Below are 18501 nucleotides of genomic sequence, written 5' to 3'. Positions count from 1 at the left end.
GCCTCACCAATGAAACAAAAAAGAAAACAATATTTTGGGAATTCAAATACCAAGAACTAAAGAAGAAAAAGGGCAAAAAACATTAACAATAACATTAAAGGCAGAACGCACAAAGACAATTTGGGATCAACTTAGGATCACAGTTCTCCCAAAAAAATACAACAAGAACAACCCCAAGCAACATAATGAAGTAAAAAACAAGAAATGTTCAGAACTTCTAAACATAGAAAAATGATATTTGAATCAAAAAAATTCACAGATCACCTCTAGAAAAAAGTCAAAGGTTGTAAACTCCAAGATATATTGTGATTAATTTTAACAATTAGTTTAATTGTTAACAATTAACAAGTCTTCAGGAAAAAGATCTTCAAATACAAAGGAAAAGATAGCCAAATAACTCAAGCCAAATAACTCTAGAAAAAGGAGGAAATGGAATAATATATTCTATAATATATTCTAAATGGAGCTTAGGATGCAGTCCCAGAGCATTCATCCTGCAAACCTGAGCTTTATTTATACAAGACAAATACAATACATACAATAATTATAAGATATACAATAATAAAAATTTTGAAATATTTTAAGTTCAAATTTAGCCTTAGATATTTGCTAGCTGTGTGATCCTAAGCAGGTCACTTGATCTCTATCCACGCCTCAGTTTTTCATCTCTGAAATATATAATAATGATATGCCAGTGTGAACAAGCCCTATAAGGCAGTGGCAGGAAGAGCCCAGAGATTCGTGGACATCATGAGAGATTTGATAGCATGAAGAATTCTGAGATGAGAGGGAAACCAAAGAATGACAAAAGTTGCGAATCAGAGAATGAGGGTCTAGAGTAAACAGAAAGAGAAAATGGATAATGAAGAAAATAAGAGAAATCATTTTTTGAAAGAGGTGCATATTTTTTTTAAAACTAAAGAAAAAGACTACATGATAGAGAGGAAAGGAAAGAAAAGGAGGGGGGCAGGTAATATCAAAAGATAAAAGATCAGAGGTAAAGGGAAGAGAGCAGGTGAGAACAGAGCCATCTTTAAAAAAAAAAAAAAAGTACATTAACTGAAGGAACTTAATACAGTAGATGAGAGAACTTGAAACTGAAAAGCTTTTGCCCAGAAAAAAATTAATGTATACAGGATAAAAAGGAAAGGGGTCAAAAGGAAAGCAATTTGGAATTATACAAATAAAGTAAGTCAAACGTCCATATCTTCTGAATCAGAATTTATACCCCAAAGATGTCACTGAAAGAGCAGAAGTCTCTATACATTCCTAAACATTTGTAACAGCACTTTTTGTGATAGCTAAAAATTGGAAATAAAATAGATGACCATCACTAAACAAACTGATAAATGAATATAATGGAATATTAAGGTAAGAAATAATGTTTGTGATATAGAAGTATGAAGAGATTTATATGAACTACTGTAGAATGACGTAAGCAGAGCCAAGGAAACAATATACAATTGACTCCCATGATATAAACAGAAAGAACAACACATCAAAAAATTCAAAAATAAATTTAAGAAAATTATAAAGACAAAATAAAACTAAAATAGAGAGGAATGAGAAGATACTTCCAACCTACTCCTTCCTGGAGGTAAAAGGTGCAGAGAGGCTTTATATATTGCAAATGGTTTATTTTCTTCCTCCCTTTTAAATTAATTATTTTTTCCATTAAAAAAATTTTTTAATTAAATACAAAACAAGACAAAAAATAAATAGAAAAAGAAAGACAGAAAAAGAAAAACAAAACATTGGCATGAACTCAGCAGAACATCAGGGAGAATTCAAATTATGTAACAATAGATTTCCATTTCAAGAAATCATATAATAATAAATAATAAAATAATAATTATTATATTTGTGACTGTCCATCTTTTTTTTGCTTCCTTTTGTTCTCTGCTGTGTGCTTTTTACTTTATTGTCTTTTTCTTCTTTCATTCCCCACTGTACCTCCCCCAAGAAGGCTACAGTTAAACAAGGTGTATATATATATGTATATATGTACATGCATACTTACTCATACCTATACACACACATACATATATACTCACATATGCATTTACACATACATAGATATGCATCCAAAACATTATATGGCTGACACATAATGTTGATTTCTCTCTTGATTGAATCTTTGTTTTACTTTGCCTGAGATCAATGATTACTAGCCCTAATTTTTTTCCTAATAAATTCTACTCCTAATCCTTGATATTGTTTGTATAGATCTCTTATTTCCTATTCTTGATAACTTCTCTACTGTAGTTCTACTCCTTAACTTGACTTACTATCATTTAACCTCTACCCACCCATGGAGCCCTCCTTTATCTTCTCCCCTCCACTCTTTATGCCATTTCCCATTAATCTATATATCTTATCCCACTCCCATTAATCTAAACATCCTTCTGTACCCCAACTGTATCCAACTTATTCTTTCCCATAAATCCACATACCTTATTCCACTGCCATAAATCTACATATTCCATACCCCACCTTATCTTTTTCCCTCATCTATTATGTTTTCCTAGATTATGGAGGATGCTATACCCTTCATGGTATATGTATAGAGTGTGTGTGTGTGAAATGTTCAGTATTTAACCCACTCCTGATGTGAGTAGGTTTTCAGCACTACCAGCCTTCCTTCTTCATCTAATGCCTTTGTGCCATCTCTTCTTCTGTACATCATTTATATAGTATAATTGCTATTTGTAACTTTTTCTAGGAAGTCACCTCATACTCAGCTCTACTTCAATCTTTCTTTTGAACGACCTAATTACTGATGTCAATCTTAAGAGATTTGATTTATATTTCCACATATAAAACAAACTGTCTTTATCGAGTTCCTTGGTATTGGCTCTTACATGTTAAATTTTCTATTGCGTTTCAGTTTGTTTGAGACAAAATCCTGAAAATCTTTGCATTCACTGAATGTCCTTCCCGCCTTCTCCCCCTTCAATATATGCTTAATTTTGCTGAATGTGATATTTTTGCCTACGGGCATACATAGTTCTTTGATTGTCAATACATAACATTCCAGGACCTGGAGTCTTTTATTGTAGCTCCTGATAAATCCTGTACAATGCTAACTATATATAGCTCCAGCATATTTAAATCGGTTTTTTGTTGCTGTTCTTTGATCTGGAAGTTTTGACGTTTGGCAATAATGTTCTTATGTGTTTTCCTTGTGTATCTCTTTGAGGTTGTAATCAGTAGAATTTTTCTATTTCTACTTTTCCCTCTTGTCTTATCTCTTCAAGACAATTTCCTCTGTTATTTCTTGTGTTCTTGTGTCAAGTTCTTTTTTTTGGGTCACAATTTTCAGGTAGTCCAATTATTCTCTATGTTTTCTCTTCTTGCTCTGTTCTCCAGATCTGTTATTTTTCTTATATTTCACATTCTCTTCTAATTTTTCATTCTTTATATTTCGTTTTCTTATTTCTTGGTCTCATATAGCTTCACTGGTTTCTCCTTGCCCAATTCTAATTCTGAAAGAATTATTTTCTTCTTTAAGATTCCAGATCTCCTTTTCAAGATGGCTGACTTTCTTTTCATAATCTTGTTTTTCTTGAAGGGTCCTTTCCCCCTCCCTGTCATCTCTCTCATTTGATTTTCAAAAAGTCTTTTTTGAGTTCTGTTGAAATCTTTACAAACTGTTAAGTCATTAGAGTTGATAGAGACAATAATTATCTAATTTAGCATGGTTCAGTATCATTGATCTGATCTTACAGGGAGATGTTTTGGGCGAGAACCTGAAACAAAGTACTAAGTAAAACTAATTGATACAATGCTTGTGTTCACACCTTTAGAGAACTCATATAAGCAAGAAGTATTTAAGTACTCATTGGAGTTCACAAGTATGGGAGATTCACAAAGTAAACTTTGTAACTTTGTGAATTCACACCTTCCTTAGGTGTGCCTCCAGGAGGAGTTAACCTTTGGAAGACCATCTATAAAGAGGGTCTTAGCTTCGGATTAATGAGTTACTTTGGGTTAGAGAGAGTTACTTTGGAACATTGACTGGGGTCAGAGAGGAGCACTCTGGGAGGAAGCCCACAAGTTCTCTCTCCGAAACAAGAGAGATTCATTCTATTTTCCACTTGGCTGGCTGGAGGCTGAAGAAAGCAGAGGCAGAAGCAAAGGACAATATGCAAGAGTTCTTGGAACCAAGCAGAGAGATAGGCCTCAACTAACCGGGCTATTTTGGAAAGAGAAAATAAATGTTTGCATTTTTACCAGCTGGCTGCATTTTGGGTGGTTATTACTCTTAACTGAAATTAAGGCTGCCTCCAGAAAACCTCCCCAAGAAACCTGCTTTCTCCCAGAGAGAACCATTATTTTAAAAGAAGAAAATCACCACAGAGTTCTTCTATAAATTCTTTCTGTGCAAGTAACCATTCAACATTACTCTTTGGGGTAGGAAAGGCTTTTTTTTTTTTAATTGCATCCTCCTTTAAAGATGAATTCCAAGGGCAGCTAGGTGGCGCAGTGGAGATAGCACCAGCCCTGAAGTCAGGAGGATCTGAGTTCAAATTTGACCTCAAATTTGACTTAACACTTTCGGGCTGTCACTTAACCCCAATTGCCTCAGGGGGAGGAAGATGAACTCTCATCTTCCCAATTCCCACAATAACGTTCTATGGTTGGGTTCTTTCTCCTTTGCCTGCTCTTTTCTTTCCTTTTTTTAAGAAAAATTTGATAGTGTAGCCAACCCTAATCCTGAAAAGGGGAGGGGGCACTTCTGGCTTCACTTCAGTTCTTCTCTCTGGCATGGAACCCTAAACCAAGAGCCCCCCACTTCTGAAAGTGCTGCAGTCAGCAGCGTCCCTGCCCCACGCCTCTGCACTCATTGAGGGCTGGTTTCTCCAGGGCCTGACCTCAGCAGCCCAGCTGGGCCTGGTGTTCCCAACCAATCTTCCTGGACTCAGACTAGGCTGTCTTGGAAGTGAAAGTGCCTTTGGTTGAGTCTGAGGCTCCCTCCACACCCAGAGAGCCTCAGGGTTCCCCTCCTGCTGTTTCTGTGGAGCAAGCCTGGAGGTACTGACACTCTACCTCAGCTCAACCTCTTCCACAGATCTTTCTTCTGGTCTTCTCCAGCTGTCCCAGGAGGACCCCTGCTCTGCCCCATCTTATGTGATTTTCATGGGTCTGTGTTTGCCTGGGGTGCAATTTTGTTCTGTTTGTGGGAGAAATCTGGAGGGCTTGGAGTTTTCTGACCTCCTCTGCCATCTTCCCAGAATCCTCCCCCTACATAGCACAAGTTTTCAGACTTTTTGTTGTATTTATCTGACTTTTCCCCCTTTTTTTTCTCTCCAAAGATGCTGTCATATGGAATGGCTTTCAAGGAGGGGAAAAGAAAGGGACATGTGAGATATTATGGTGATATAAAAACCAGAAAATATCAATAAAACTTATTTTAAAAAAAGAAAACTGATCTCAGCTAAAGCATTTTCCAGTCATACTTAATTTTAGTTCTTTCCCTCTAACACTGCCAGCAATTCATCCTATATCTACTGGCAATTAGATGGCACAGTAAATAGAGAGTCCTGGGCCTAGAGTCAGCAAGACCTGAGTTCAAATCCAGTCTCAGTCATTTACTAGCTGTGTGAGCTTGGGCAGGTCACTTAACTCATTTGCTTTAGTTTCCTCAGTTATGTTGTTGCCTAGTCATTTCAGTCGTGTCTGACTCTTCAGGATCCCAGGGGTTTCTTGGTCTTTTCCTTCTCCAGCTCATCTGACAGATGAGGAAACTGAGGCAAGTTTCTCTTTGCCTCTTCTCCCCTGCAGGGCAAAAAAAGAAGCCATTCCCTCCTGCTTCCAATCTCTTCCCACCTGGATTTTCTGGGACCCCTGGGAGAGCCCGGACCCAGCAGACAAAACCTGTGGCTCAGTCACCACTGGTCAAGGTGAGGACTTGTTCTTCCTCCTTACTCTCCTTCCTTTTCCACATCTGAACAGGTACGAAGTGTGGATGTTGCCTTCATAGCCCCCTCCTGAGCCGGGCCCTCCTTAGCCTTTCCTCTCTCAATCCTTTTTTCCCACTGAAGAAGGAAGAGGGGGAAGGAAGGAGAGGAACAGAAGTTTCAGCACTCGAAGGCTGCCAAGTGCTTACAAATATGATCTCACTTTATCCTAAAAACAACCCTGGGAATCAGGTGCTATCATTCTCCCCATTTTACCGATGGGGATACTGAGGTAGCCTGGGGTTAAGTGACTTGTTCAGGGTCACACAATAGGCTAAGTGGCTACAGTCAGATTTGAACTGAACAGTGCCTTTTCATAACATGTCTGAATCCCTCTAATGCATGTATTTATTACCACACAATGTAGTTCTATCTCTTATCCCAACCCTCATCTGTGAGCTAGGAGGTGCCAGTGTGATGGTAAAGGAAGCAAAGAGGGAAATGAGCATTTATTAAGGACCCACTGTCTGCCAGGCAGTGCTAAAAGCTTTACAATCATCATCTTATGTGATCTTCACAAAGATCCTGGGCCTTGGATGTTTTTATTTCATCTTTTCAGTTGAGAAAACAAAGGCGGATAAAGGGGCAATGACTTGTCCAGGATCACAAAGCTAAAGCATCTCAGGCCAGATCTGAATTCAATTTTTCTGACTGCAGGCCCAGCTTATGTACTGTGCTGCTAACTGCCTATGTTTATTGCTTGGTTAAACAACAATGGCTGAAGTGGCCCCCAAACATGTTCTACAGAGCTTTTAGTTTTAACAGGGACTTTTCTCATGGCCACAGTTCTGCCTCGTTCTTCCCGTCTTAGGGATGAGGACGTAAATGAAGCCCTTCCTCCAGGCTCCATAACTAGCAACGTGTCTGGGCTGGGCCCCGACACATTTCTTGTGACTTCAGAACCTTCTGTGCCTGTGGCTGCGGGAGATGCCACGATAATTAATACACAGTCTGCGCCCTCCTGCAGCTCACAATTTGGCACCTATAAAAATAATGTGACCAATCTCATCAAAAAGCCCTTACTGGGCCTATCCTGTTAAGAGGAATTCTTTATTATAGATAGCAGATCAATTAGTGAACTGAATCGCTAAATAAAGCCTCTTCCGTTGGCCTACCAGAAAACCATCTGACGGGAAATATTTTCATCGAGTATGGAGCGCTTCACATTTTTTCTTTTCTTTTTGAAAATGAGAGGCTCAGGGGCCGCTGAGTGGTGCAGCAGACAGCACCGGCCCTGGAGCCAGGAGGACCTGGTTCAAATCCTGTCTCAAATACTTAGGAGCTGCCTGACTCTGGATAAGTCACTTATCTTGATAGCCTCGGAAACAGAAAAAGAAAAAGAAAAGAGATGGTTCACATTCTGGCCCTAATGGAAGGAATGGCTCCAGAAAAGCAGGAAGACTCAAAACCACCCAAAGTGAAAAGTGAGGAAACTTCCAGAGCCAATGTTTCTACCCTAGAACGACTTTCAAAAGGGCCTGACTTCACGTGCCTTCTGGCAAAACGGCAGTGTGTGGTCTGGATGAGTGGAGAAGAGCTTCAACCTGGGGAAAATGATTTTTTGGAAGAGGATAAACCATTTCACCTGTGACTGATTATTTCTTCCCCCCTAGGTTTTCAGAAGTCTGCTTCTCCTTTGCTCTCCTAACTGGGCTGGACTTCCATCCCCGTCAGCATCCTGGGATGCTCCCCAAGACTCAGTCCTAGGCCTTCTTTTCTTGTCTCTCCAGACTGTCTCTATGAAGCTGATAGATGGCTGGCTGGCTGGATGGATGGATAGACAGACAGACAGATAGATGGATGGATAGATAAATCTGTGTGTTACTTCCATATTTTGTATTACACAGATGAACTTTAAAAGCTGTATTTGCATGTATACCTTTATAGCCCTACATCTCTAAGAATATCCATATACCTAGATCTAAATTTGTGTCCTCCAAAACCCCATAGTCCAGGAGAGATCGCTGTATCTTTGCTGCCAAATACATCTCTTGCCAACTTCCTTCTTAAGTGCAGAGAGCAGCAGTGTCCCAGGACCAGCATTTCCAACCCGGATGGCGCCCCCAATTCCTTTACACTGGCTTCTGCTCCAGAGCCTAATCATGAGAAAACCCTGCCATGTGTCCCTCCAACATTACTGGGAGCTTCGAGCTGCCTCGGCCCAGGCCCCCCTTAATTCCTGTCTCCACAGTTAGAATAGTTGCCTACCTGATCTAGAAATCCTCCTTCTCTTTCCTTCTCCATTCTCCATTCCTAGGATCTGGGGCAGCTGTGACCATCTTACTCATCACTCCACAAATCCCAGGGACTCCCTAACATCTCTGGATCAACTGGAACCTCTTCTGGTTTTGTGATCTTGACAGCATGGTCACAGCCCATTTCTCCAGCCTCATGGCGTATCAGCCGCCTCCACCTCCCCTGCTTCTCTCTCTTGATCCCTACCATCTCCATGCCTTTTAACTGCCAAGTCCCCAAGCCTGGTCCCTCCTCCCCCTCCCCAACTCCCAGAGGGCCTTCAGATCCCAGCACCTTGACAGCTAACCACCTTGCCTTTATTTTTGCTTTGGTCTACAATCATCTATGTGCTTCTCCCTCTCCCAGAGAGGAGGTGAGATCTGGCAGCCCCAGAAGGCACCTGCAGAGTCCAGCTCAGCCCAGCTGGAACGTTCTCTTTCCGCCATCTTCTCTCCCGACACTTTGCACTGCTTTTGCCTCGCCTTTCTGGGATGGATGCCCTCCTAGGTTTCTGCCTCAAAGAACACCTCTCCTGAGAGAAGAGAAGCTCTCTGCAGGCAGGATTTTTTTCTTTTTTTTTGCCTTTGTTTCCCCTGGCAGGGTCCCCAAGCACAGGGCTTGGCCTCTGGGAGGCGATGAGGTGCTGACTGCAGGTCCTGAATGCCTCACCTGGGGCTTCCTCGGGCTGGTGCTCAATAATGGCGTGTTAATACATTTTCCCTCCAGTTAAGAAAGGAAACTCGTCTTCAAGAGCCACGTCCTGTCCTTCCATAGCTCCTGGAACACTTTCGTCCAGGCTCTCGTTGCTTCCCGTGCCAGTTTACTGATAGATCCTGTTTCTCGATCTAGGATCTGGCAGCTCTTTCTGTTTCTAGGCTGCTGTGAGAAAAATGTCTTTTCCTCACCCGCTTGGGGGTAATTAATAAGGTGCCAGGCTACTGATATTAGCACAGAAAATACTTTTTCTGAAGTATTGTGGAAATGCTGTAGATGGCCACAAATTCTGGTGGCAGGGACAGAAAAGAGAGTGTGGTGGAATGGAAAAGGCAGAATTCCAAGCTTGAGGGAAGCCGGTGAAAATACCAACATGAGGAATGGCGTGTCTTCTTCGAGCAACGGCCAAGAGGGTTCTATCACTTTTGACGTAAAGAGTAAGTGTGAGGGAGGCAAAAAGACCAGAAGACAGTTTGGAATAATAGAAAGAAAGATAGCACTTAAGAGTTAAAAGACCTGAGTTCAGGAGCAGCTAGGGAGCGCAGTGGATGGAGCACCAGCCCTGAAGTCAGGAGGATCTGAGTTCAAATCTGGTCTCAGACACTTAACACCTCCTGGCTGTGTGACCCTGGGCCAGTCACTTAACCCCAAATGCCTCAGCAACACACACACACACACGACCCAAGTCCAAATCATCTCTAGCACCGTAAATCACTTCATTTCTCTAAGTTTCATTTTCTCATCTGGAAAAATGAGATTTTAAATTTCTCTGGTGTTTATAAGATACAAGGAGTTATGGAAAGAGAAAGACTAGTTGTCAGAAAACCTGGTTTCAAAACTCCCAACATGGCTCTTGACCTCAAACAAATGTTTTCTCCTCTCGGGGCCTGAGTTTCCTCATCTATAAAAGGAGGGAGTGATGGGAGTGACATTAGTATTGTCTCCCTCTCAGGAAAGTCTGAAGGGAAGCCCCAGGTTTGTGTGGGGAGGGGAGGGGCACCAGGCACCCAGTTAAGCCCTTTACAAATATGATCTCATTCTTGATGACCCAGTGAGGGAGGTGTTATTATTATTCCCATTTCATAACTGAGGAACTGAGGCAAAGCAGAGCTAAATGACTCAGCCCAGGTCACACAGCCCTGACAACTCCTCTGGCCCAGTTCTTCCCCAGGAACGTGTCACTTACCCCACTCACTCTCCAGCTGCCCTCCCCGCCCCAACCGAGGCAGTCATCCACCACCCTACCTTCCATGGGACCCCAAAGTCCCAAGGTTTGCAGACATCACACGACCTGAAGAATAATGAGTGCAATCCAGTCAGAGGCCCCCTGCCTTCATCACCTCATCCACTCTGTAAGGGAAGCCCCACTTTACAAGGGAGGAAACTCAGGATGAGAGACGTCACACAGCTAGAAAATGGGGGTGGTAAAGTCATCCATGCACATCAGCGTTGTCTCATTTGATTCTCACAATAACCTTGACAAGGCGCTGTTATTAACCCTGCCTGACAGTCGGGGAAACTGACTCACTGCTACCAAGTGGCTGAAGCTGGATCTGAACTCGAGCCTTCCTCACTCCAGGCACAGGGCTCTGCCTTCTGTGCATCCAACCAGACCTTATCATCGATTGGAAGTCACTAAGCCAAGGACTCCCAGTGATGCCTGACCCTCAGTATCCTCCTCCCTAGGGTCGGGGTTATGGTGGGGCTCATCCCCCAGTCGTGCTCTGGGCTGTGACGGAGGAGGTAACCTAAGGGATTCATCAGACAAAGGCTTGGGGGGATGGAGCTGCAGCATAGCAGGGGAGGAGAGCCCTCTGGTGGTTGTCTGGACAGTAGGAACAAAATCCTCAGGAAAAACAGAGGTCTGGGGGAAAGCCACGCTGGACATAGCCCAGGGGGGACCAGCAGAGCCTGTGTCTCCTCCTTGCCCTCTGCCCCCTATCTCCAAGCCTGTTCCAGCTCATCTTCTCGGAGCCTCGTCCCTACACAAGCCATCGCATCCATGGCTGCCGAACCTCCCAACCACATTATCACTTCTATCAGGTCACTCACCTCCTCATAAACCTCCCATAGCTCCAGACTGCCCCAGACCCTCAGCCCACAAAACTAACCCACAGGGTCTTTTGTGTGCTGCTTCCCTCACCTTTCCCAAATTTCTGTGCCAAAACAGAGAGTGCTTCCTCGGTGCTCCCATATCCTGCCTCCTTCCCTCCTACTCCTCAACTGAAATCACCATAGTCCCTGCTCTTTGGGGCCCCTGCCCGTTGGGGCCCCTGCCATTGGGGCTGCATTTTCTCCATCAGAGCACCTCTCCAAGCATCTACTTCAGATCGGGGATTCTCACTATTTCTTCTATCTACAAAGATGACCTCCACGTTCCCCATCCTGAAAAGACCCTCAGCAGGCCCTAGTGCCCCTCATGTGACCACCTGAGAGCTTTGCCCCTTTGAGGGGATTCCTAGGACTTGCCCAGACTCACATGGCTCTGAAGTGTCTGAGGCCAGACTGGAACTTGGGAGGAGGAATCTTCCTGATTCCTGATTCCACCTGGCTGCATGGAGCTAAGAAAATAATTATTTCTAGAAAGAGACAGGCTGAACTCAACGGGCTAAGGAGTCTTTCTTTGGCCCCGAGATCGGGTGCTCAAGTCACCCCAAATTAATTTTTAGTTTTGAGCACCCGCTAAAAGCTGTTTTGTCTTTTTTGTCAGGCATTCGGCGCATCCCAGTTGAGGCTGGGTCCGACTCTCTCTCCCCTCATTTCCCAAACTACCAAGTTATGCCCCAAGAGGCAACAGAGCCCCAGGGAAAGATCCAGGAAGATGCCATTAAGTCTCTGCCATGAGACACTGGGTCCCTTGTAGATTCGGCTATGATAGAAGCTCCTCAGCTCAATAAAATCATCCCCCAAACTGGGGATAAAAGAAGCACACGCCTCACAGGATCACTGTAGGACTCCCCACGTCTCATTAAGGAATGCTACCTCAGAATCAGCAGAGACTGTTCAAAGCCCTGCCGGCCAATGGCCTGGCCCCAAAGACATCCCAAAGGAGAAGATCCTGGAGCAGAGGGCACACCCAAGGAAGCCCAACTGGCCCAAAGAGGGCACGAGGGATGAAAAGGTAAAGTGAATCCATGTGAACTTGTAAGGTGGCTCAAGAAATGGGACTTTAGGCTTGAAGTCAGGAAACCCGAGTTCAAATCTGGCTGCAGATTGGAGTAAGTGATGAGGAACAATATTTAATTAGACCAAGTGGTAAAGTTGCATGATAAACATAGGAGATTTGAGCCTAGGAGTGTTTGGGGGCCCTGTAAAGGATGAGACTGACTGATATAACTGGCCAGGTAAGAGGCAATAACCATCACCTTGGGAGTGACTGCTGTGAATGCAAAGGACGCATGCACATAAGAAATGTCTAGATGTACACACTGCCAGCAATTCTATACCACTTTGAAGCTTACTTTACAAATATTATCTCATCTGGACTAATATAGAATTATGTTTTGCATGACAGCACATGTATAACCTAAATCAAATTGCTTACCATCTCTGGGACAAGTGAGGGGAAGGAGGGATGTAGTAATATGAAACTCAGAACTTAAAGAATATAAATATAAAAAAGAATATTTCATATGTATCAGTCTATTAATACCAGTTCTTTCAATATCCAATTCAATTCAGTAAGCATTTATTAAGCTGGAGGAAAAATATCTCATTTGATCCTCACAACAATCCTGGGAGTGGGTTTTACAATTATATTATTGTATATAATACAACATAATTGCATTATGTACAATTGTATATAATTATACAATTATTGTATAATATACAATTATGCACAATAAATTATACAATTATTACAATTTATTATACCAAAAAATATTATTTTTTACATATGAGAAAACTAAGGCAGAAGCAATTAAGGGACTTGCCTAGGACCACAGAACTAGTAAATGTGTCTAAGGCCACATTTGTATTCAGGTCCTATGCTCTAACCACCTGTACTACCTCGCTGCTATGATGATCTAAAGGTTAAACAGTGGCAGCCTCAAGAGAAATAGGGAAGTGAAGAGAAAAGGTAGGGAAGGATAACCGAGTTCTGTTTTGGACTAGCTGAGTTTGAGATGCTTCTGTAGGAAGGTTCAACCAGGTAGCAGCCAAGATGGCAGAGGACGAGCACCCTCCAAGCTGACCTCTCCTGTTATTCCCCTCCAGACAACTTTAAAATAACTCCACAAATAACATTTTGGAGCAGCAGAGCCAACCAAAGGTCAAAGTGGGACATTTTTCCAGGCAAGGACCACCTAGGAGGTTGGAAGAGAGGTCCCAGCAGAGCAGGAGCCAGCCCAGAAGGACGCCCATGACAGCAGCAGCAGCACTGGGCCATGGAGAGCATTTAACTGCAGAAGCAGCAGTTTGGGGAGCTTTCGGCCCACAGAAGAAAGGGTCCAACAACTGCCTAGAGAGATTACAAGGGATCTTTGCTGGCACTGGGTATAGCTGACACTGACTGGCAACTCTATGACCCTTACACAGGGAAAAGGGGAGTTCTGGGGATCAGTCAGAAGGGAGCAGGAGGCCTGGACACAATTATAAACAAAAAAGTGCTCATAGCTGTAGGGGATCAGGGATCCTTTCTGGGTAAGACCAGAACCTCTCTTTTATCACACTACCTTGGAAGAACCAAAACTTTCTGTTGAACAGAACCTTCTGTTGTACTCTGAAAACAGCAGCACAAAAAAAAAAAAAAAAAAAAAAAAGCCTTGATAAATAAATAAAATATTTTTTTTAAGATTGTCTCTTTATTTTTCATTATAGATGATCAGAGGCCTACTATAAAATTATAAAGAAAACAGCTGGAAAAATGATCAAACAATGGAAAAAAAAATTTGACCATAAAAATCTGCTACAATGGCAGGGAAGACTAAAGACATAAACTCAGAAGAACCTAAATGCAGAAGAAGATAACAAGAAAACAACTACCAAAAAAGCCTCAAAGAAAAATGCCAATTGGATCCAAGTCAAACAAGACTCTTGGAAATTAAAGAGACAGGAATGGCAAGAAAAAATTAGGGGCAAAATGAGAGCAATGCAAGAAAATCATGAAAAGAGAACCAATAGCTTGATAAAAAGAGGCCCTAAAAATAATGGAAAAAAAAAAAAAAAACACCTTAAGAAATAGAATAGGCCAATTGGTTAAAGATGTTTTTTTAAAAAATCACTGAAGAAAAAACCTTAAAAAGCAGAACTGGGTCAAAGAGGAACAAAATTTCACTGAAGAAAACAATTCCTTAAAAATGAGAATGGAATGCCATCCATATTCAAAGAGAGAACTATGGATAGAAGTATAGTATTTTCATTTTTCTCGTGGTTTTTTCCTCTTCTGGGCTGATTTCTCTTGTTATTGAACAACATGGCAAATATGGAAATATATTTAAAAGGATTATGCATATTTAACCTATATCAGATAACTTGCTATCTTGGGGAGGGGAGAAAATAAGGGAATGAGGAAGAAAAATTTGGAAAACAAATTCAGTTACAAAAATGAATGTTGAAAACTATCTTTATATGTATTTGGAAAAATAAAATACTATTGAGGAAAAAAATAAAAATAATAATTATAATTAGGCAAGTGGAAACCAATAACGACACCATGAGACATCAAGAAACAATAAAACAAAGTCAAATGAATGAGAAAATAGAAGAAAATGTTAAGTATCGTGACAGAAAAACCAACTGACCTGGAAAACAGTTAAAAAATAAAAAGTTTAAGAATTATTGGATTTCTTGAAAGCCATGATCAAAAAAAGAATTTATAGAACATATTTCAAGAAATTATCAATTAAAAATGCCCTGATATCCTAGAACCAAAGGATAAAATAGAAATTGAAAGAATTCTTCCAAAAAAAGATCCAAAATAAAAATTCCTAAGAATACATGGTCAAATTCCAAAGCTCCTAGATATTCAAAGAGGAAATTGGTTCAAAGAAGAAATAATATATGTACATACTCAATTGGGTATAGAAATATATCTTACCCAATAGGGAAATAGGAGGGGAAGGGGCTAAGAGACATGGATTAGTAAGATATGACAAAAGAGAAGAAGGAGGTAAGGGAGGCGGTGCTCAGAAACAAAACATACTTTTAGGGAAAAGAAGAAGAAAGGCTGGCGGGAAATGCACAGTTACCATAACTTTGAATATCAAATAGGATGAGCTAACATTATATTGCTCTGATCCAGCAAGATCACTACTAGGTCTATACTCTAAAAAGATCAGAGAAAAGGAACTTAGATGCAAAAATATTTATATCAGCTTTTTTGGGGTGGCAAAGAATGGAATATTGAGAGGATACTCATCAATAGTGAGAGATGAGATGAGATGAGATGAGATGAGATGAGATGAGATGAGAGAGAGAGAGAGAGAGAGAGAGAGAGAGATCTGGGGAATTATCTATCTACTAATAACTATATATTAGGAACTACATTGGGATAAAATATTAATAAGGTGAAATAGGAGCTGATGAAGATACCAAGTATGAGACTAGAGAAGAAAAAAGGGCCTTAGTGGAATATCACTAAAGTGATATCAGTAAAAGAGATTGAGAAATTGTTAGGAAGAAAACTAAGAAAAAGCAATACCAGGAAAAATCAAAGAGATGTCAATTGCAGCAGACAGAATAAAAAAGATAAAGATCAGAGGGAAAAAGAACATCCAATTAGTTAATTAAGACATTATAAACTTTGGGGAGAAGAGTTTCTGCCCATCAAAGAGGCTGATCTCTGGATGGCAGAGGCCCAGAAGAAGACAGGAGACTGACCAGTTCTCTAATGTCCCTGTGCCCTCCCTTACGACCAAACAAGAGCAGTTCTGTGCAAGACAAAGAGGGCTTCATTCACTCCCACCCAAGTGGATCCCATGTAAAACCCAAATTAGCTAGAGGACATGGGGAGGTTGTTAAACTGTACAAATGAGAAGGGCTGCACACAAAGCCAATGTCCCTCCTTATTTATTAAATTATAACATCAGCTTTATATAAAATTATCAAATTTAATCCTCCAGGACCCCCAGTGGTTGTGAAATCCCCCAAACTGATTTTTCTTATGCTTATACCTTGTTTGAATCAGAAATCTATAGCACTTTTCGAACTAAAAGAAACCATTTTCACAAGTAGCACATAAAGCATTTCTGCTTCATGAAGAGAATGTATTCTTTTAGCAGATTAATAATCTGCAAAGTTGAATCCACTGCGCATGAGAACTATGATTTTGGACAAATGGAATAATGAAGGAGAGGAAGAAGTTACAAACAGAAAGCAACTGCCACAGCTGACACATCCCATGGGGTCTTACCACCTCCAGCAAATGTCCTATGAATCTCCCTCTCAGATAGCTGGGACTGCAAAGGGGGTGCAGCATCTGAGAGGTCATTTTGTCTAGATGAAGGAATTGAGTCTGGAGGTAAAGAGAATGCTTCCCCAAAAGTGAAGATTTAGTGAAAGAGCTTATTTAGAATAGAGGAAAAAAATCATCTCCTTTAGTTTTTCCAGAAAAGCCCATTCTCAAATAAACCAGGAAAATAAAACAGCTTATTTTAAAAAAAAAAAAAAGAGTTGAGAAAAGTATATATAACTCTTATACTCTACTTCATTAAGGATATTTTCCCTCCAACATGGTACAGTTATGGATAAATGCATGAAAATTTTTTTTACTAAGATCATGACTAAGAATGAGGCTAACCACTAGGAATATAGATATAAGAAAAGAGCCAACCCTTGTCTTCAAGGAGCTTTTCAACAAGGAGTTGGGGAAGAAACTCATGTGGTAGAATGGTGGCCAGGGAGCGGTGCTAAGGTGAAGAAGTCACAGAAAAGATGAGAGGAGCCAGACGACAGGAACTTGACACATCTTTCTTTTGAAGCTAACAGTGGACTGAACAAGGATAGCGAGAAGATGGCTAGTGAGAACAGTGTGATCAATTTAAGTTGGGACAGAAATGTGATGGCTCAGAAATCAGAGCCATGGATGGCCTCAAGAGCTGGTTATATCTGGCTCATTATAATGAAGTATCATTACTAGCAACCAATCAGAACATTGTATGTGTGACCACAGCTATACAATATGATACTTTTCCCCTATAAAACTCAAGCAATAAATATACTCAACTTATTCAGTCTTCTGTCTTAAAAAGAATTTCTCCTTTGGTCAAAATAGCAGGAAATTCAAGTTTCTTGATCAAATAAGCGGAATATGGACAGGGAAAAGAACAGAAACTAGCTATGTCATCAAATAGGTGTAAAAAAAGGGTGAATTCCAAGAGCTGCAACACAAATATACTGACTAAAGGTTAAAAATGAAAAAAAATTATGTACATTATTATTTTATGTGAATTTTAAAAGCCCCAAAGGTTCCCAAGCTGTCGCTTTGTTCCATGGCATTCACACTGAAATTATAATATGGATAACATACATCATCCAAAAAGCAAAACTCCTTGAGATGTGACAGGAAGACACAGTGTCTGAACAGAACAATTAAATACTGTTTGTAAGGTGCTTAGCAAAGGGTCTGGCACATAGTAGACACTTAATGAAGGTTTACTCCATTCCAAAACAATGAACAATTTTTGAGTTGTGAGGAAAATGTCTTAAAATGTGCCTTTGCTTAATGATTCTCATATTAGTCTGAGAATCACATTAAATCATTCTTTCTATCCAGAAACTTCCAGGGAAAGGTTTTTGACTGATTCTGAACCATTCCTATTTTTTCTTTTTTTCTACTGTGACCCTATTCATAAGAGCTAGGCATCATGAAAGTCTGGTAAATCTCCACAATCCAGAAAGAAAGGTTTGTTCAACATTCAAGGCCCCGTGGCCAGACGCTAACCTTGTATGTTTCCCTTGCAGAGGCTCTGTGCTCCACCCAAACTGGGTCCCCCCCAGTCCCCCTACATTGTCCCAGTCCCTCCCTTGGCTGATACACTCTGCATGTGACCAATGCCACGAATCCTTATCTCTATACACTGAAATTGTACAGATCCTTTAAGACTCAACTCAAAGCCAGCTTCCTCTTAGAAACCTGGGCTACCCCCCAAAGCTGCCAACGCCCCTTCTGTCTGCCCTTTCCCCAGACTGCACGGCACTCCCAGGCCTGCGACCCATTCTCTGCCTCTAGCTTGTTTGCACATGACTGTCTGCATGGGGTCTTCCCAGCAGACGGCGAGCTCCTTAAGGGAAGTGACAGTGTTTGGCCATCCAGGTCCCCATCCCCTGTCTGCAGTACAGACTGGCACCTGAGCACGGTTGGCTGACCTGCCTGTCACCCTGAGGGGGCAGAGCAGGGTATTCTTTCCTGCAGATCACACACTGACTTGGAAAAAGCAAATTCAAGTATCTAGGTTGCGTCATTATTGATTTTATTAGGCATTTCCCAATTGTATCTTAATCTGTCCTGGCCAGGCTCCACCAGCTCTAAACCTCTACGACGGAGGAAAAAGGGTCAGTGTTCAATTCAGGAAGCCCGGATTTAAATCCTGGCTCAGACACAGGTGAGGCTGTAGAAGTCTGGACAAATCACCTAAATCAGTCTGGAACGACA

General features: G+C 41.3%; 1 protein-coding gene across 2 annotated transcripts in view; it reads right to left on the bottom strand.

The window, feature by feature from the left end:
- Nucleotides 1-18501, bottom strand: part of FAF1 (Fas associated factor 1) — a 402722-nt gene that overhangs the window by 247454 nt on the left and 136767 nt on the right. The window lies entirely within an intron of this gene.

This window comes from Antechinus flavipes, chromosome 4 (assembly GCF_016432865.1).
Source record: "Antechinus flavipes isolate AdamAnt ecotype Samford, QLD, Australia chromosome 4, AdamAnt_v2, whole genome shotgun sequence".
Lineage (NCBI taxonomy): Eukaryota > Metazoa > Chordata > Mammalia > Dasyuromorphia > Dasyuridae > Antechinus > Antechinus flavipes.
The sequence above is the reverse complement of the archived record's forward strand: the minus strand, read 5'-3'. Positions and strand labels throughout refer to the sequence as shown.